The following is a 15,960-nucleotide window of genomic DNA, read 5'->3' as shown; positions in this document are numbered from 1 at the left end:
GACAAATCCCACTTGTTTGTGGTATATTATTCTGTTTATATGTTGCTGGATTCAATTTGTTCTTTTTTAAAAGTATTTTTGTATTTTTGTTTTTGAGAGAGATATTGGTTTTTAGTTTTCTTTTAATGTCTTTGGTGTTGTATGAGGGTAATAGTCTCATAAAATGAATGAGAAGTGTCTCTTCCTTTTATATTCTGTGAAAATTCTATTCTGTGCAAACTTAGTATTATTTCTCATTTTAATGTTTGGTAGAATTCACCAGTGAAATCACCTGAACCTGGAAATTTTTTTTTTAAGAATTTGTTTCTTAACTCTAAAATAAATTTCTTTAATAATTATAGAGATATTTGGATTACACATTTCGTTTAGGGTGAGTTTTGGTAGTTTGTGAATTTGGGGGAATCAGTCCCCTTCATCTTGGTTTTCAAATATATGTATGCAGAGTTGTTCATAGTGTTCTTTTATTTATTTATTTATTTTTACCATTTGCTGGGTTCGTAGTGATATCTCCTCTTTCATTTCCAATATGCATAATTTGAGTCTTTTTTTTCCTGTGTCATCCTGTTAGAGGTTTATCAATTTTATTGATATTTTCGAAGAATCATCTATTGGTTTTATTTTCTTATTGTTTTTCTGTTTTTATTTTTAAGTTTTCGGCTTATCATTTTCTTCCTTCTGCTTAATTGGGTTTATTTTGGTCTACTTTTTCTAATTTCTAAGGATGGTAAACTAAGTTATTTCTTTGAGACTTTTTCTTCTCTAATATAAGCCCTTAATGCTATAAATTTCTTTCAAAGCACTGCTTTAGCTGTAGTGCATTTTAATTTTTGTTCACTTCAAAATATTTTATAACGTCTTTTGAGATTTCCTCATTCACCCGTGGGTTACTTGCAGGTATATTGTTTAACTTGTGTTTGGAGACTTTCCCATATTTTTCTGTTACTGGTTTAATTCCATTATGTCTGAAGATATGCTCTGTGATTTTGATTCTCTTAAATTTACCCCATCTTAACTTTTTGAATTGTCATCTAGCCAGCAATCTCTACTATAGTGAAACAACTGTTCTAAATGTGGAAAGGTATACTGGAATAAATTAAAATCAGGGCAATATTATACGTAAGTCTCATTGATAAAGATGCTTTTCTAACATATATTTATAGTGAAAGTGAATTTGTTTTGTATTTCAATCTCTAACTGAAAAACTTGAAGATAAGTTTTCATTTATTAGAGGCTATTGATTGGAGAACCATATGGATGATATTATTTTTGTTTGTGAATTGAATTCCCATTTCACCCCACTGTCACCCTACCCATTTTAGCTAGTAGGAAGAGGAACTTCATGATAACATTTTTAAAACAATTAACCTTGAAACATTTTCAGGAATAAAGATTTGTGGTGAATGTCCTGGAGAGAGATTTTTCTCTGTATTATGGTAGTATTTTCCTCATTGCAGGCTTTTCTACTTATGATTTATTTGTCACCAGTTTTAGATATCCTCGTATGTCCTCCACACTGTTTCACAACCCACTGAGTTGTTGGGGACAATAGAATAGAATAAAAGATATAATGATACGTGTAGGTGAGATTTTAATCTGGAAATTAATAGACTGTAGTATGCATTTTTCTCGAGTGAAAACAAATCTTTCTCCAGTGTCCTGTGCTTTCCCTATCAACAGACTCTTACTTCCTAATCCATAGATCCTAAATTTCAGTCTAAATAAATCTGACATTTCATGGATATAAGAGTCACCCTCAGATATTTAGGAATCGGCATTTCTATTTATTTTTATTTTTATTATTTTTTTTTGAGACGGAGTCTCGCTCTGTCCCCTAGGCTGGAGTGAGGTGGCACGATCTTGGCTCACTGCAAACTCCACCTCCCAGGTTCACGCCATTCTCCTGCCTCAGCCTCCGAGCAGCTGAGATTACAGGCGCCCGCCACCACGCCCAGCTAATTTTTTGTATTTTTAGTAGAGACGGGGTTTCACCGTGTTAGCCAGGATGGTCTCAATCTCCTGACCTGGTGATCTGCCCGCCTTGGCCTCCCAAAGTGCTAGGAGTACAGGCATGAGCCACCGTGCCTGGCCAGGAATCGGCATTTCTAAAAAGAACCAAGGGCATTCCTCTCTGGACCACATTATGAAAGGCCAGGCTTAATCAACGTGTGGGTTATTAATACTCCCAGGTAAGTGGTTATCTGGAATATGCTCAGTTTGCCTGTTCCACCGCAATCACATTTCTAGTATTTCCTGCTATAGTTGGCAACTCTTTGTCAATAAAATTATGTTAAGAATAACTATCACGATAACAATTCAAACCTACTGGATTTAATAAATTGAGTGCCATCTCACAATCAATGAGAGGTAGAAATCGGTGGATAAATATCCAAGCCTTCCCATTCCTAGAAGGGCAACTTTGGGCTTCATTCTACATGGTTTCTAAAAGTCTTTACTGGGATTCACCTTTAGTAGCTTCCCTATGCAAAGAAAGAGAGCTTCTTCCTGTCTGGGTCTGCTTCAGTAATATTTCATGGCTACTCATCAAAGAATTTATCTTTCATTTCACTGAGCTTTAGCTGTGTTTTTAATGAATTTTCTTTTGTTCTGACCTCATTCAAGACAAGACTCATGATCAGAATTCTTTTAATAAGATTATAATTTTGCCCTTTACTTTCATCTTTCTTTTATCTGAACAATCCTGCTGTTTCTTCTCAGTTATTCTATTGACAAGGTTTAGGCTTTAGTTAGTAAATCATTGTCACAGTAAGACTGTATAATAAACCAACCCAAAACTCAGTGGCATCCAATGATAAATATTAATTCTTATAGTCATGAATCTGCAGTTTGTGGATTAAGCTAATCAAGATGGGCTCAGTTGAGCTCTGCTTTAATCTGGGTATTTGGTTGAGTTTGTTTCCTCACTGTAAGTTGAACTCAGGTCTACTCCATGTTTGTTATGAGGTGTCAGCTGAAGGGAAAGTAGCTACCCAAGACATTTAACGCCCCGTACTTGTCTCAAATCAGCTAACATTTCACTGGCTAAAGCAAATCACATGGCCAAGCCCAAAATTAAGGTGTGGGAAAATGTACTTTTCCATGGCAGGAGTGACGATGTAAACACTACCACATGGGAGTCAAGAACTGTGACCAATAATAGCTCAATGCACTACAATGCTGTTTCTGTTGGGGTGATAAATGGTCTGTTTAGTGGTTCTCAAAGTGTAATCTTGAAACCTGTTGGGATCCCCAAGAATATTTTAGGGATCTGCAAGGTTAAAACTATGTTCACAATAGTAATAATGAGATGTTATTTGACCTGTTTATGCTTATTCCTTCATGAATGTACAGTGTAGTTTTCCAGAGCCTACAAGATGTGTAACATGATAGCAATTGAATGCAGAAGCAGACGTAAAAATCCAGCTGTCTTCTGAGGGGGCAGACATTAAAGAGATTTGCAAGCCAGGAACAGTGACTCACACCTGTAATGCCAGCACTTTGGGAGGCTGAAGCAAGAGGATTGGTTCAGCCCAAGAATTTGAGATGGCCTGGGCAATGAAGTGAGACCTCATCTCTACAAAAAATGAAACAAACAAAAAAATTAGCCTGGCATGGTAGCGCACATCTGTGGTCCCAGCTACTCAGGAGGCTGAAGTAGGAGGATCACTTGGGCCTGGGAGATCAAGGCTGCAGTGAGCCATGATCAATTGTACCACTGTACTCCAGCCTGGGTGACAGAGTGAGACCCTGTCTCAAAGAAACCAAACAAAAAAAGAAATTTGCAAAATGTAAAACAATACCACTATTCTTGTAAATTATTTCCAGATATTTGGCAATTTTTATGAAAAAATATTTATGTTAATAAGCAATGGCTTTTTAATTATCATTTTAAATGAATTTATAAATACATATTTTTAAAATTTCTGTTTTAATGTTAAATATGGTAAATATTAATAGATATCATCTTTATAAACAAAAAGTCTTTGGGATTTTTAGTGATTTTTTCCTTCTTTTTTATTGTGGTAAATAAAACAAATAACATAAAATTTATTATCTTAAACATTTTGAAGTGTACAGTTCAGTAGTGTTAAGTAACTTCACATTATTGTGAAACAGCTCTCCAGAACTTTTTCACCTTGTTAGTCCGAAACTCTATACCCATTAAACAACAACTCCCCTTTTCCTCCTTCCTCCAGCCCCTGGAAAACCCATTCTGCTTTCTATTTCTATGAATTTGACTACTTTAGATACCTCACATAAGTGTAATCATATAGTATTTATTTTTTTGTGACTGGATTATTTCACTTAGCATAATGTCCTCAAGGTTCATCCATGTTGTAACATGTGACAGGATTTCCTTCCTTTTTAAAGCTGAAAAATGTTCCACTGTATGTATATACCACATTTTGTTTATCCATTCATCTGTCAATGAACATTTGATTTGCTTCCACCTCTTGGCTACTGTGAATAGTGCTGCTATGAATATGGGTGTGCAAATAGCTCTTCAAGATCCTGTTTTCAATTCTTTTGGATATATACCCAGAAGTGGGATTGCTGGATCATATGGTATTTCTATTTTTGGTTCAACAATTTATTTTTAACTAAACTTTTTATTTTGAGATAATTGTAGATTCACATGCAGTTTAAGAATTAATACAGAGAGATCTATGCATCCTTTACCTAGTTATCCCCAAGAGAAACATCTTAGAAATGATAGCACAATATCACAAAGAGGACATTGACACTGATACAATAAAGATACTGAACATTTTCATCATCACAGTGAGCTCTCATGGTTCCCTTTTATAGTCAGACCCACTTCCCCTCCCATCCCCTTCTTAACCTGTGCATTGACAGTTGTTTTCTTTCTGTACTTAAAACATGGTATGTCACTTCCTGCTGTTCTCCATGGTTTCTGATGAGAAATGTGCTGTTTTTCAAATTGTTTTTCCCCTGTTTGTAATTTGTTGTTTCTCTCTTGCTTTTTTCAAGATAATTTCTTAGTCTTTACTTTTCATCAACTTGACTACATGTGTTTTGCTAGATTTGGGAAGTTTTCAGCTATTATTTCTTTTTCTTTTTTTTTAATTTTCCAAATGATATATTTATAATAGCCAAACTCAATGAAATTGGAATCCATAGGGGTTTGAAGTGGGATATAGTAGTAAATACACTAAAAAAGTAAAATATATAATATTTAAGTACTTCTTCAGCTTTGCTTTCTTTCTATTCTTTCTAAGATTCAGATGACATCAATGTTAGATCTTTACTGATCATCTCACAGATCTCTGAAGCTTTGTTTGCTCATTTGGTTTGGGGGTGGCATTTTTGCTCTGTGTTGTTCGGACTTGGTAACATATATTGTTCTATCTTCCATATTCTAATCTTTTCTCTTCTGTCTCTAGTCTGCTGTTCAGCCCATCCCCTCAGTTTTTTTTTCTTTTTTTTAGTTTTCGTACTTTTAAGTTCTAAAATTTCTATTTGATTCTTGTTTATATCTTCTGTTCCTTTGCTGAGACTTTCTATTTCTTCATTTGTTTTCAACATGTTTGTACTTGCTCATTGAAGCAATTTATATGACTGCTTTAAAATCTTTACTGGATAATTCTAACATTTCTGTAATCTCAATGTCTGCACATCTTGTATTTTTTAATGCTTAATATGTTTATTTTATAAAGATGATCTTTTAAAAAGCCACACATATAAATTCTTTTCTATCTTGATCTTTTTTCTAAAAGTGGGTAAAATGAATATATCCTGCATTTCTCTATTTCATTGTGGAGCAAAGCAATCATAACAGGCCTATATATATATATATATATATATATATATATTTTTTTTTTTTTTTTGAGACAGGTCTCCCTCCTATTGCCCAGGCTGGAGTGCAGTGGCACAATCATGGCTTACTGCAGCCTTGCCTTTCTGGGCTCACATAATCTTCCCATCTCAGCCTCCCAAGTAGCTGGGACTACAGGTGCACACTGTCATGCCTAATTTTTGTATTTTCTGTAGAAACGAGGTTTTGTCATGTTGCTCAACCTGGTCTTGAACTCCTGGGCTCAAGAAATTTGCCTGCCTTGGCCTCCCAAAGTGCTGGGACTATAGGTGTGAACCACTGTGCCCAGCCTGGGTCTATTTTTTAAATCTGAAATAATGTTCATTGCTCCCCACAGTCATGAAAGATGTTAAAAACCTTATCTTCTCATAACATATTAATTCAAACTAGTGTAAGTAATACTTAGGTTTAAACATTTTTTAATAAGCTTCACTTTTTAGAGCAAAAAATGTGTTTTTAGTTCTAAAAGACAGAACACAAAAGAGGTATTTTACCACCAAAAATAAGAAACTAGAAGTTTTAGGTTCACAGCAAAATTGAGCAGAAGGTACAGAGATTTTATACATCCCTGCCCTCATGATCACACACGCATAGCCTGCCCATTGTGACATCCCCCACCACAGTGGTACGTTTGTTACAGTCGATGAACCTGCACTGACACATCACCATCACCAAGAGTCCATAGTTTACATTAGGGTTCATTACAGGTGTTGTACATGTTATGGGTTTGGGCAAATTTGCAATGACATGTACCCACCCTTATGGTATCATAGGGAGTAGTTTTACTGCCCTAAGAATCATCTGTGTGCCACATATTTATCCTTCTCCCTTCCTTTACCCCTATTGATTCCTTTTTTCATATCCAGTTTGAGATTTTTTTGGGTTGCAGTATAATTTATTTTTTTCTTGAAACCTGGATATTTTGGGTATTATGTTATGAGACTCTGGATCTTATTTAAATCCTCTATTTTAGCTGTCTTTTTTTGACATTGCTTTGGCAAGGAAAGTGGGGATGCCACCTTTTTACTGCCAAGTGGGGATAGGAGTTCCAGCTCCCCACTAGGACTCCAGTGCTATCTCCCTGGCTGGGAGAAGTGGGAGTACCTTGTTACTATTCCTTTTGCACCTTCCACTGACATAATTGGGTGGGGGTTCGGGTGGCTTTGTCACCACTGGGCAGTGATAAAATTCTTGACTGTCCAGTAGGCTCTCTTCTGACACCACTCCCTGGGGACACTGGGGAACCTTTTTATAGCCTCTCAAGGGTAGAAATCTGGGCTCCCCATTCAACTTTTTTGGCCTGGGTGGAGGTAGGGCCGCAGTTTTTCTATGGTGTTTGGCTGGAGTAACATAGTTATGGCCTAAAAGTTTTCTTTTACGGTCTAAAAGTCTTGCTGAGCTGTCCTTTTTCTTTTCCTTCAGTTAGAGAGAACAGGCTTTGGGAGACTTCCTTTGTCACATCCATTGCTATTTCTGGGTTGCTAGCCTCTTCAGCTTCAAGTCTAGGATGGATGAGGCAAAAAGAAAATCCAAGGCACTTATCACTGTGTTGTTCTTTCGGTCCTGAGGTCCCTACCTGGTCTTCCTCCTTCTTGTCCACTTTCACAGTCTTTCAGTGCATGTTTTATGTATAATGTTCAGAGCTTTTTAGTTGTACTTAGCAGAAGGAATAAGGAGAAGTTTACCTGCTCCATTTTCCCAGAAGTGGAAGTCTCAGTAGCTTTTAAGAATGTAAAGAAATCCTGAGTCCAAAAGGTTTGACAACTACTGGCCAAATTCAAATGTTCTTAGGTATTAAATGTTATAAATATGTAAAACAAAATAAAATAAAAATCTTTGAAGGTGGTCTCAGTAAGAATGCCTTCTACTCATTGCACCACATAATGATAGTAGAAAACAAATGACCCTCTTATAACTTATCACCATCTTTTCACAGAAGAGGTGTTTTACCACCAGAAGTAAAAGACTAAAGGCTTAGAAGTTTCAGTCCTTTCAGACGCACAAATTTAGCACTGTAAAAGAAACTGACCTCAATTGTCTTTTTATTTTTCTCAATTCTCTCTGGTCCAGTGGAAACCCAGCTTTCCTTAGACACGTATGAAGAGGCAAGTATGTGGGAACTCCTGTTGTAGTTGGCCTTTCTGGAAATGGGAATTTTAAAGTAACACTGCCTGGCTCAAAGTAAGGAGAGTATACAATTTTGTTAAATGAAATACTCTCCAGATTCATTCTGTGAGGCTTGCAGAGAAGAGTATCTTTTCACACTTGATCTGTAAAATCAAGTTGCTTATTCTGTGCAGGACACTATACCACATACTCCCAGATTCTGGAATGATCGTCCAATATGGTGTTACATTAAGATCCATGAGGAGGATTACAATTTGTTAATATTTTTGCATAAAATTTTATTATATCTTTCTCATGTTTTCCCCATTTTTTTTTACCAGAGGCTATCATGATGAGTGTATTTTTAGCACATAAATAAATAAAATTCAGATAAATATTTAGCCAATCCAGACAGAATTAGTCCATGCAGCTGCTTTCTCCTAGACACACTGACAGCATTACTCAGTCTCTGCAGGTTTCATGAGCCGAAAAGTTAAGAGAGATGAGGGCGGAGCCCTTTGTTCTACATTGGTTCTCCAGTGGTCAGTAGAACATTTCTCCAGGATATAGCACCCAAGCACTGGGTGTAAAAAAAAAATAGCTTTTCTGAAATCGGGGCCGGGGGGAGGGTTCTTTGTGTAAGAAGGAATCATTTAAATCCTCGTGGTCTTGGTTTACTTCAATGGAACTCTCTCTAGACTGAATCATTTCCCGAAGGACCATCAAGCCAAGTGCCAATTTAATCTCAAATCCTCAAAGGAAAAGCTTACAGTTGTCAGTGGCGCGTCCTTCTCAGGATGGAAATAAAACAGCTCTAGCTTTCTGCTGGGCCAGGAAGCATTGATTGCAGGAGAGAGCAAATGCTCTCACAGTCTAATCAATCTCACAGAGCAGATGGATACAGCAATTAGTGCAAAAACAATTTTGCCAAGAATATTAACACTTCTAGAGTTTATCAAGAAGGGGTGAAGTTTCTACTCAATAATTTTCTAAATTTATAGAATATTTACTGGTGAGCAACAGGGTGTAGGATCTCTGATCTCATGCTCTTGTGTAGGCCAAAGTAATTAATAGAAACACAAAAATTAGGTCCTTCATACACATCAAGTGAGATGTAGAACTGGGAGTGAAAGAGTTTTCTGATTAATATATGCTCCAACTCTTCTGAAAAACACTGAAGTGATTATTTTGTTTTGATACAAGTTATTCAGAAAATTGCTTTAATGTTTTACCTTTGCAAACTTAGGCACAGCTTAATGATCTAGGGCAGAGGTTGACAAACATTTTGTGTAAAGGACCAGAGAGTAAATATTTTAGGCTTGGTGGGTCATATGGTCTCTTTCACAACCACTCTTAACTTTGCTGTCATACCACAAAAGCAGTCATAGAGATAGGTAAATGAACGGGTACGGCTGTGTTCCAACAAAACTTTATAAACAAGTGGCAGGCCAAATTGGGCCCATGAACCAGAGCTTGCTGCTTTTTGATCTTGCTGTTTTTTGATCTAGGGCATTATCATTTTATCTCCTCTAACATTATATAGTTGATGCTGAAAAGCATGGGTTTGAACTGTGCAGGTCCACTTACACATGAACTATTTTCCATAAAGATACTGGGATTTTTTTTTTATATTTGCAACAATTTGAAAAAACTTGAAGAAGAATCACATAGCCTAGAAATAATGAAAACATTAAGAAAAAGTATGTCATGAATGCATAAAATATATGTAGATACCAGTCTATTTTTATCATTCCCTACCATAAAATATATATAAATCTATTTTAAAAAGTTAAAATGATCAGAACCTAGGAACACAAACATAGACTGTACATGTGCCATTCACAGTCTAGAGAAATGTAAACAAATGTAAAGGTGCAGTGTTAAACCATAACTGCATAAAATTAACGGCAGTCCATACTGTACCCCTGTAGCCATTGTGGTGAACTTACATGCTTCAAGTGTCTGCTTAAAACACCATGTGACACTCATTAATCACCTTCGTGTGATCTGTTCCTCTCTCCAGTAAATTGCATCTCAGTAAAAAGTGATCTTTCGCAGTGACTGTGTATTTTTCATGATGTTTAGTGGAATACTGTAAATCTTGAGTAACATGGGACACATACAAGGTGTCACTAGTGATACTAGAAGTGCTTCCAAAAAGCAGAGGAAAGTGTTGACATTACAAGAAAAAGTTAAATTGCTTGATATGTATCATAGATTGAGGTCTGCAGCCATGGTGGCCCAGCATTTCAGACAGAGGATTCATCTTGTGAATAGATTGTAAACTTATGACATCAATAAATACAGTACATCACTACAAATGTATTTTCTCTTCCTTATGATTTTCTTAATAACATTTTCTTTTCTCTAGGTTACTTTATTGTAAGAATGCATTATATAACACATATAACAGGCAAAATAGATGTTAATAGACTGTTTATGTTATTGATAAGGCTTCAAGTCAAAAGTAGGCTATTAGTAGTTAAGTTGTGGGGGAGTCAAAAGTTGTAAGTGGATTCTTGGCTGTATGGGGTGTTGGTGCTCCTAACTCTGTCATTGTTCCAGGGTCAATTGTATGTAAAAATACATTCTTTCTCCAAAATTAGGGCATTTTATAGAAAGCACCAAACATAAATAGGTAATGTCTTTAGAGTCATTACAAAATAAATTTCTATGTGGTTCCTAGAACTTGTTTTTCACTCATAATATGAACACATGCGGCAGGTATGCTTCCCCTTTGAGTAATTGCACTTACCAGCCAAAGTCTTCCTATCATCTCTCCAACACACCCTTCATCCTTCTCTTCCTGTGTCCCTCTCCCTTCTCCTAGCTCTCCTATTCTTCTCTTAGTTTTATTCTTTTGCGCAATTTTCCTCCTACTCCCCTTACCATATTTCATCTTAATTTTGCTTAAATAGGATTTTATGGATTAGCCTGACAACGTAATCAGAAGCTGATTCCTTGTGGAAAGTCAGGATAGACCAGTAAGTGTAGGGCGAAAAGTACAACTGCATTTTGAGAGGTGGACAGCATATCCACTGGGGCCAGTTACATAACCTTTCTGTGCCTCAGTTTTATCATCAATAGATATAGTGATCATAATGTAGCTACCTTCCATGGTCTTTTTAAAGAATAAGTGAATTTGTATTGTAAAGGCCTTAGAACAGAGCTAGCACTTAGCTTCAGGAACAAAGCAAGGATATCTGTTCTTACTATCTATCTCTACTGAACATTTTACTAGACATTGTAGGAACCAAAAAGAAAGAAGGATTTTGATTGGAAAGAAGAAATAAAATTGTCTTTATTCAGAGATGACATTATTGTTTATGTAGAAAATCTGATGGTGAAATCTAAAAGCTATTAGAACTATTGAGTTCACACTACGTTGTAGGATAGAAGCTCAATATACAAAAAAATCAATTGTATCTCCCTATACTAAAAACAAAGAATTAGAAATGAAAATGTGTAAAAATATCACTCACAATCAAATAGAAAAATGAGATAATTTAATATTGATAATAATATGAAATAAATCTGACAAAGATGTGCTAGAACTGTACATGGAAACTATAAAACATTGCCGAGGGAAGTTAAAGATTTAAATAGATGGAGAGATGTATTGTGTTTATGGATCTAAAGATTCAATATTGTTAACCTGCCAATTCTCCCCAAAATGATCTATGGAGAGTGAAAGCAATCTCAATCAAAATCCTGTATTTTTTTTTTTTTTTTAGAAATTGACAAGCTGAATCTAAAATTCATAATGAAAGTACCCAGAATCACTGAAACAAGTTAGAAGAAGAAGAAATATAGAAGACTTGGGTACTTGAATTTAATATTCATTATAAAGCAGATCAATGATTTCATGGGGATGGTGATTGATGCTAATGGGAAGGATAGGAGGGAGGGATTAGGGGCACAAGGAAACTACTGGGGTGATGGATATGTTCAATATGTTTCCAAGTTGTGTGCATGTATGTATTTGTATGTATATATATACAAACATTTCATGTATATTTTTCATATATATGTCAAAACATCAGTTGTATACTGTAAATATGTAAAGTTTATGTTAATCATACATCAATAATTTTGTTAGGCCCCTCTAATAAATTGTGTAAGATCTCATGATATTCATTTGTTTGTGTCAAGCTTTCCTTTAAATTTGTTATTTTCTGTTCAAGTTTGCATTAATTTTGTTGTATTTTTTTCTTTTCGATTCTATTGCATTGTAGTATATATGAAAGTCTTAGCAAATTCTTTTTGTAATAAGATGTACAACAATGTTATATTTCAACAGGACCATGAGATGTGATATTTTAAAGGCTAATAAATGCCTCTTTGCATGTCAATTTAGAACGCCTCACTAAGAGGACTGTCCATAGGATGTAGTTCTCATTCCCATACAATCTGTTCAATGGTTTTTCTAATTTGTCTAATTTCATTCATTCATTCATTCATTCACTGAACATATTTCTGTGGCAGGATTTGAGTGATATAAGTACATGATATTGAATTTACTTGATCTTATATGGTTGATTATAACTGTAGTTTAAAATTTTAGACACTAAATAGCAAGTCCTGATGTTAGATGCAGTTTCATTTCTATAACATTATTTTCTTCTTAGATGCTTGGTAGAATAATTTATTTTCAGAATCATCCTGACACATTCTGACATTTAAGTAGTTTGATTTTATATGATGTATTATCCTTTAAAAAAATAGGACAAATGCCAAATGCCTGTATCAACTTCAGTGTTTACAGCACAGAATTATTAATTAAATTTAGTTCTTCATTTGAAAAATAAGTTTGCTGGACTGTACCAGTTGGAGTGTGGATTAATTTAATGTAGTTTGAAATATAGGAATTACCAAATCCAGTTAAGTTTTTATTATGCTATTTCTATGTCTTGAGGCATACACCCCTGTTTAGAGATTTTTCTCTCCAGGCTAAGATTTCTGTTCTTTTTTATTTAGCCTTCTTGGGCATGTTGCAAATATTCTACCTAGTTATGTTTTCCAGGTCTATTGTAATAGAGCCAATTCTTCATTTTCTCTGCTTCTCACCTGTTTTTGTCTATTTATTTGTGTATAAGATGTCAAACGAAAATGAAAAGTAACACCTCAAAATACTACCTTGAAAAGGAAAATGCCAACAAAATCTTTTCTGCACCTGAAGCTTTTAATTCTTTAATCCACCATGGAATGTTGCTTAATTACATATTTTATTATGCATAACTGAAAATTATGTACTTTAGTTTCAACAATGATATGAAAGCATGTATTGTTTATAAATAGAGACTGGTTTGTCTCTTTTTTTTATATTACAAATATTTGTGGAATTCTCACATGTTCTCCTTCTAAAACTTGGCTTTTTGAAAATGCTCAGAGAGCTCTGAGAAAAACTTCAAGTTTTAATGTTTTCTCTAGAAATCAGAAAATTCATTTCTTAAAAAAAAAGATGATGTCATAACGACATTATGGGTTAAAACCATTGAATAGTTTAAAGATTTTTGTAGAAATTTTATCTTCATTGAGTTTCATGAAGTATTTATTGATGAAAAAATGTTACAATTGTTGAATTAGGTGATAAATTCATAGGAGTTCCTTGTCTCTACTTTTGTGTGTGTGTTTGAAATTTTCCATAACAAAGTTTGTTTTTTGAAAGACATTTAGTATGTATAGGTCTTTGGAGGTCACTATTCATGATGAAATATTCCATACACTTGATTTCAAGTAGTTAGTGATCAAAGTCTTCATATTAGCAAAATATGCATTATAATATATTTCTGAAAATTTTAAATTACCATTAGGTTTTTGTGTGTGCATTTTTTTTGCATTTGAGAGAGTTTTTATTAGGGAAAAGAGAGAGAGAAATGTGAAGATAGACTTGAGTTTGAGACAAATGTGGCCACTTAACAGCTAAACGAATCAGTTAACCTATTTGAGTTTCCCTTCCCTTGTCTTTGAAGTGAGAATGTCAGTGCCTGCCTTAAATACCTCAAGGTGGAATGCAGAGGTTTAAACAAGATATGTTTGTGGCAGTGCCTAATAAAATGAAGCATTCTACAAATATTTTTTCTATATTTAAAACATGTGTGAGGATGGTTCTAAGAAGGGGGCCTCAGAAGGAGAAAACCTTTGTACTAGATCTAGCGAAACAAATGTTTGCAAATTCCCTTTGGAAACAAAGGTAGAATAGATGAAACCTGTCCCTAGATTAAGATGCCGTTCAACAGGTTTGTGCTCTGGACAAATGTTCATTTTGCATCACATTGCCACAGACTAACAAATAAACATATTTAAATATTTGAATATTCTTCAACATTCTCATCTAACAGGTATTGTTTCTCCTGTGAAAGGAAAATCAGAGTAGCACATGGGACATCATTGTGTCAGGTGGGGGTGGTGGTGTAAGGGCATGCATTAAAGTGTCATTGTAATGAAAATTTTGTATTTGAGTACCAAAAAAAGCAAGTATTTCTGATTCAACTCACAGTAAATAATGTTCAACATTTACTTTGTTGCAAAATATGTCACTTCGGAGTTTCTTTGCAAGTGTTTACTTTGCATAACATACTGCTCTACTGCATTCGCTCATCAACCACTATCATAGAGAACAGGGCCCAAGTCAAGTGCTTTTGATCACAGTAAGTGTATTAGCAGCTGAAAATAATTGTTGGGAAAAGGTAATCACACAACCTTGGTACCAGACAAGAAGCTGTAATTGAGTTTTGGTAGTGTTCTTTTGATAGAATTAAATTTGGAGATATATGCTCTCTATAAGTAGGGTAATGTAAGAAAGTCTTAAAAATGTGGCTCATCTTTTAAACATTAATTTCAAACTATTTTTATTTAACATTTGGTATTGTTAAACAGGTATAGTATTCAGGACATACACCTTCTACCACAATTTCTTTAATTAGGGTACTTTATATTTTATCAAAAATGTGCATATTAATAGATTGTAGTTTAGCCTTTGTCAAAAGACATGCAAGTATTTAGTATTTACATTAAAAGGATTGCCTCGGAAGAAACATTGAATTCATAAGCCCTCTTAAAAAGTCAAAAATATGCATAAGGAAGACTAGTATTGATATTTTCTGATATTTTAGATATGATTAGTATTTTGGACCTCCATTGGTTTCCACACTATCATGCAAATTTCCAACTTGCTTTAACACAACAGTTCTATCAGCTGTATTAGAGGGAATACACATTTTAATTGCTCTTTTTGAAAATATCACCAGGCAGTTCAGAATGTCTCATTTATTGAGAATATTGTGACAATCAAAGACCTTAATATCAGCCAGATGCTAACAATTGGGAATAGGGCAGAATTTAATAATGGAATGTATGGGATTCTCATTTTTACTCAATCTTGAACCATTTGAGAATGTTTTCTATTCAAGCTAGTATTTTTAGATAAACACAGATATAGATATCGCTACTTTGAAAAAAATCACTTATTTTAAACTCAGAAATTCTTAGTACTAAATGCTAACCAATACACATTTTATACATAATATGTACAGACTTTGTTACCAAGCGCCACACAACTAAGACATACATATTAGTTACCTTGGTTTTCAAAGGTTATGTGTCAACTCTGCATACTGTGTGGCAAGGAGATACTATCAACATTTTTTTTTGCATAATGTGCAAGTATTATATGGCCACAGACTGTAATACAAATTAGTGGCAAAGTGCTGAGTGAAGGGAATCCATGACAGATTCAGATGCACAAGGTTGAATATTACCCGTAAACTACCTGACTCTGCTAAGGTCTTAATAGCACAAAACGCTATGTCATGCCCAGCTTTTAAAAGTCTCTGAAATACTTGGACACAATGAAGCTTGCTAAAGGAATTTTACCATAGCCACAGGTAACAAGAGGAGGACTGGCACGAGCGATAAATGACATTGGGGGAGCAATATGGAAGATCATCTGGGCAAGTCTTTTCTAAAATGTGCCATCTTCCCTGAAAACAATTTTGCTCACTCCCTCCTATCAGTTTATT

This window comes from Pongo pygmaeus, chromosome 2, assembly GCF_028885625.2.
Source record: "Pongo pygmaeus isolate AG05252 chromosome 2, NHGRI_mPonPyg2-v2.0_pri, whole genome shotgun sequence".
In the NCBI taxonomy this organism is placed as follows: domain Eukaryota; kingdom Metazoa; phylum Chordata; class Mammalia; order Primates; family Hominidae; genus Pongo; species Pongo pygmaeus.
The sequence above is the reverse complement of the archived record's forward strand: the minus strand, read 5'-3'. Positions refer to the sequence as shown.